This window comes from Furipterus horrens, unplaced genomic scaffold (genome assembly GCF_987537825.1).
Source record: "Furipterus horrens unplaced genomic scaffold, mFurHor1.1.pri manual_scaffold_4, whole genome shotgun sequence".
NCBI classification, from domain to species: domain Eukaryota; kingdom Metazoa; phylum Chordata; class Mammalia; order Chiroptera; family Furipteridae; genus Furipterus; species Furipterus horrens.
Genome location: NW_028327174.1, coordinates 137,196,125 through 137,201,224, shown reverse-complemented (window position 1 = coordinate 137,201,224; position 5,100 = coordinate 137,196,125). Strand labels below are relative to the sequence as shown.

General features: G+C 52.3%; 1 pseudogene; it reads right to left on the bottom strand.

The window, feature by feature from the left end:
• Positions 1–242: 242 nt before the first annotated feature.
• Positions 243–4,082, bottom strand: LOC150012925 (protein SPATA31F1 pseudogene; annotated as a pseudogene).
• Between the last annotated feature and the right edge of the window lie 1,018 nt (positions 4,083–5,100).

Genomic DNA, 5,100 nt, shown 5'->3' with positions numbered 1-5,100 from the left:
TTGGTGTGGAATGCTGACTGTGCTTGAGTGTGGGTTAAAGCTCCTTCCCTGGACAGGAAGGACATTTTAGCCTCCCTCCTGCCTTCCCTTAACACACCAGAGCGGAGAGAAGGAGCAGACCGACAAGCCTTTGCTTAGAGATTTAGACTGTATTTTGGGTGGCCCCTGCCCCACCTGCACATAATCAAAGTGACAGGAGCAGTCCATTTCAAGGGATGCACATGCTGGGGAGCCTACATCTTTTAATTGTGCTGGGTGTTCCTGAGCGGGCCAGCATTTCCCTGACGGGAGAATTGAGAGTTGGGTGGGTTCCCAGACTGGGTAGCACAAGCCACTCGAGGACAGTGCCGAGGGCAGTGGCGGGGGTGGCGCAAGCCTGAGGCAGAGTCGAGTTTATTGGAGCAGGAGAGGTGACGGAGCTTGCTGTCTGGGGAATGGGAGACATCCAAGAATAGGCCCACCTGCTTCTCAGTAAGGGGAGGTTGGGCCATGGGGTCCCCTCTTGTCTTCTTCTCTGTCTTTGTTCTCTCTATGGGACTTCTGGTTGGAGCTAGCCTCTTTTCTACATTTTCTTTTCTGGTGTTGGCCATTTTCTCAGCTGTTGAAAACGTGGGTTCCCTTTGCCCTTTGCCTTTTGCCTGAAAGTTTATATATTGCAGAAAGCATTTCATCTTATTTCTCCAGCCCGATTCTGGAAAGCTGGGCCTGTTGTGACAATGGGCTGGCATCTCCTGCCTCTGCAAAGTTTGGTGCTGTAATGGCTTACGCTGAATAAGAGGGCCCAGGGAAGCATGGCTCCGTGACACCTGGATCCCCACACGCTGGACACTCTCAGGAGTCCTTGCTGGTCTGAGGCTGACATTGAGCCTGGTTTGACTGTCTTGCAGGTCATTCTTTAGATTCCCCCCCGTAGGGGCTCCTGGGCGTGGCTCTGGGGGTTTAAGCTGAGCATGGTGCTGGGACCTGTGTGGACAGGGAGCATCAAGGTGAAAGCCATGTTTCTGTCGCCAGGGGCTTTGGGGAGTCCTGTTCAGAAGCGTCCCTTCTGGCCTCTGGGCTTCAGCAGGGTGGCTTTTTTCTCTTGCTGGGGAGAGCACAAACCCTGCATCTCCTTCTCCTTGGTCTCCTGCCAACTTTGGCTTCCCTGAATTCTTTTCCTTTTTAGCCAGCATGGAGACTTGGGTTGAATATTTGCTCTTGCCAGGGCTTTGGGACTCAGGGCTCCAGGGCTCCTCCAGGCTGGGCCTGTTCACACTGGCCTCCAACTGAACACAAAACACCTCGCCCTCTGTCACATCCCCACTGGGTTGTGACATCTCGGAGGACCCGTGGACAGAGCCAAAGGGTGCTGCTCTGGGACTAGGTTGCTTCTGGTTCTGCTGCACCGCCTTTAACTCAAGGCCCAGCTGTTCTTTAAGGCAGAGCCATTTTGGATCTGGGGCATGGGGAGTGTTTGGTGGGATGGGGAGTTTCTGGAGCAGTGATTTTCCTTGGTTGTTTAGACTCCCAAGAGGCGCCTGTGGGGGGGTGTTCGCTGAGCATCCAGTTTGTTCCCTGGACTCCCGGGCCTTTGTGTGAATTCCCCATTGTATCTCTAGGATTTTCTTTCTCAGATGGAAATTTAGTTTGGCCAAGAGGGATTCCTTGAGTAGACAGGGCCTAGCAGACTCTGTCTGGCTTTCTCGAGGCTCCTCCATCTCAATCATTCCTTCCACTGGCACTTCAGGTTGAAAATCATCTGCAGTGTCTGCACAGGTCTCATTGGCACCTTGAAAGCATGGCCCAGGCCTTAGACACTGCTCTTCGGGTAAGGTCATCTGAGTCGGAGGTTCTGTTAAGATTTTGACAGGTTCAGGTACCACCTCTATGGTTGTAGTTCGAGTAGGTTTTGCTGAGGTCATGGCCTCGGAGGGAGCCACAGGATAATCAGGAGGCAGCCCTGACGAGAAGGCCAGATACTTCTGCCGTAAAGTTGTCTTCAGGCTCTCCATGACTTCCTTGGTCAGGGCTTGGGCTGGCTGAGGATGTTCAGTGACAGCTTCTGGGGAGGTCTGTTGTTGCTGATCAAGGGACGCTGGCATCTGGGGCATAACTTTCTGCTGTTGGTCAGGGTCTGTTGCTGCCTGTACCTCCAGTGGTTTGCTTTCTGGGATGCAGGTGAAGGCAGCCACTTCGAGGCCTCCAGGAATAATGCACTCACGAGACCTATACACACGGGCAGGGACCTTGCCCTCGTGAATCTGCCCACATTTGGAGTCGATGTGGCTCTGCAGTATTGCCTTGACTTGGTCAAATAAGTGTGGTATGCGGACTGGGTCCTCAAACGGAGAGCAAGGGTCACCAGCACCAGTGGCTTCTAGGGCCGAGGGTTGGGGGACACTCACACTGGCTAGGGCTGTGCTGCTCCAGGATGGAGTCTGCTGGTGAGTGGGGGACAGGAGCAACTGGAAGGACTGCTGGACCTTTGGGGGCAGACCCCAGCAATGGTGACTCAGCTGCCTCTGGAGGTGGAATTTCAGCAGCTTCCGGGAGTCCACGGTTGGGCAGACAGAGTTGGGCTTTCCTGGAGTTTCTGGAGACTGGGCTGTGTCACAAGGCTTATACGGCGCAGGGGTCTGGGTGTGCTGAACTCCCTGGAAAACAGCTGGCAAACTCCACTGATGCTGCAGCTGCCTCTGAAGCATGTGCCACTCTAAGGCTTCACACTGGGCCAGAGTCAGGAATGGGACATTGACCTGAGCTGGTGGATGGTCACATGGCATGACACAATTTGGGGATGATGATGGGGGACAGGGTGGGTCTGACTCGGGTGGAGTCTTAGACAACAGAGGGAGAAAGGAGAGCTCCCTGAGGAAAAGGGGATCCTTCAAGGGGAGCTTGGACAGACTCCCGTTTGTGGAGTGAACTTGAGAGCCCAAGGTGTCATCCAGGGACTCACTGTGCAGAGAAGGGAGGCCACAGAACAGCTGGCTGTATTTCTGCTGCAGATGGCCCACTGGGTCATTAGCTTTTTTCCGAGGAAGTAGATAGAGGCCACTTAAGTCTTTAAGAGCTGCAGAGGGCAGAGCCAGAGCCATGTGGTTTGGGTTTTGGTGGTAGCGGTGTCTTTGTATTGGGTCTATAAGGGACCATTCAGAAACCCAGAATGCCTGGGTTGCCTGGCCAGCCATACATGAACCCCAGGTCTCGTAGGAAATTATGGCAAATTTCTCAGCAGAGAACCCAGAAGTATCATTTTGGATGAAAGAAGCTGGTTGGTTATTCACTGGTTGGTAAAACAGTGGCAGGTTTGACATGAGCTGCCTCAGGGACTTCTCTACACGTCTGGGCAGCCCCCACCTCTGGAAATGCATCCATTTTTTAACATGTACCTCAAGGAGACTCAGGACTTCAGGACTGGGGAATGGCTGGTGGACAGGCAGGACAGTGACCATAGGCAAGGCTATAGGATGTGTCAGGGTAGTGCTATCTTGGTTCAGAGTCAGCAGCGAGACCCGGGGATGCAAGGGCTGCTGACCTTGGTTCCCGCACACAGGGCTGAGGTTTTGCTGTATCATCTCTTGTGGGTTTACTGGAATCCTAAGCCCCTCAAAGCATGAAGAAGACATAGTGTCTTGGAGCTGGGGCATATCTGACACTTGAAATTCTTGGACATTTTCAGCCCAGTAATGTTGCATACTAACTGTACCAGGTGATTGGGCAGCTGACCAGGTAACTGAGTGTTCTAAATATTCCTGATCCATTAATTGTGATGCTGAAGGGGTTGCAGATGGAAGTGAAAGTTCTTGAGAGCATGTGGAAGGATGCTCCAGACTATGCTCAAAGGACACGTCAGACTGGGACAAAATCTCTAGGCAAGAGGAGCCCTGTGATGGCCCCGGTGAACTGGGAGAGATCAGGGCGTTCTCACCCACCAGCAACTGCTCGATCTCCAGAGCCATTGCATTGCAGATTTGGCAGGAGGTGTCTGCACACAGTACTCGCCGCACACTTCCGTCATGAGGAAGCCAGCTCTGGCTAGAAGAGAAAACATGACTACTGTTAATGATGGTCTCAGGCAACCCATAGCAGTACGGGGCCATGACTGACTGGGAGGTGGGTGAGTTGTCTGCTGTCCTACATTGTGAAGCTCAACCAGAAGATGGGAACAAATGATGGAGAAGCCAATGGTTAGCTGATAGGGAATCACCAGGGTCATCACCAGGTAGAACTTGCACTCAGTCTCATTTGGGTCTGTGAAGGCCACTGCATGGTATTTCATATTCCCCAGCTGTGTAGAATGAGGTTCTTGTTGGAACTCTGCTTCCTGGGGACTGTGAGGTGTATACAACATGTCTGAGGAGCCAGTCTCATTCTCTAAAGTTTTTAAGAACAGGATGAGACGACAAGAAACTGGGCTTCCTCGAGACAGAAGGCGAAGCAATGTCAGCAGTTTTTAGGGGTCTGCCCTAGATAGAGGGGAGCTGTAAGGAGAATATGACAATGATGCCTTACTTATGCACTTAGTCACCCGTTCTCTTAGCCGGCTAAGTTGTCTTGTGGCTGAGTACAATCCCATGTAGGGTCTTTTATGAATTAAGTGCTCGTCAGATTCTGAATTCTAGAACCATTGTGAGCCTAGCCTAGAGAAGAACTGGGAGACTCCTCCCTCATAGATGTCTGAACCCCCTTTTCCCCGGGAACCCTCTCAGCTGGTGCTGCAGCCTCCACTGTGTGTGACTCCCTCCCAGCCATTCTCCCTCTTCTCCTTATCCCTGTCTCAGGCCAAGCAGAAAAGTCATCACAGTCCAGGCTGGAGCTGGGACACTACAAAGAGCGAGTGATCACCTTTTCATGATAGACAGCAGCTCCCATGGCTTCTCAGCTTCTTTCCAGGAAGGTCTCCTAGCTGAGAAACCATGAGACAGTGTTATATGAAACGAGAGAGCATTCAGGGACATCCTGTAGGAAGCTAAAGGCCTTTGAATGAGAAGAGACTGAACATCCCAACAGTCCATGCTCTAAGGCACATCTGCGTACAGCTTAGCCAGTTACGATGTGCTGTCCTGGACCTAATCTCATTAGATCTCCACAGCCATGCTGTGCGTGAGGCTGGGTCTT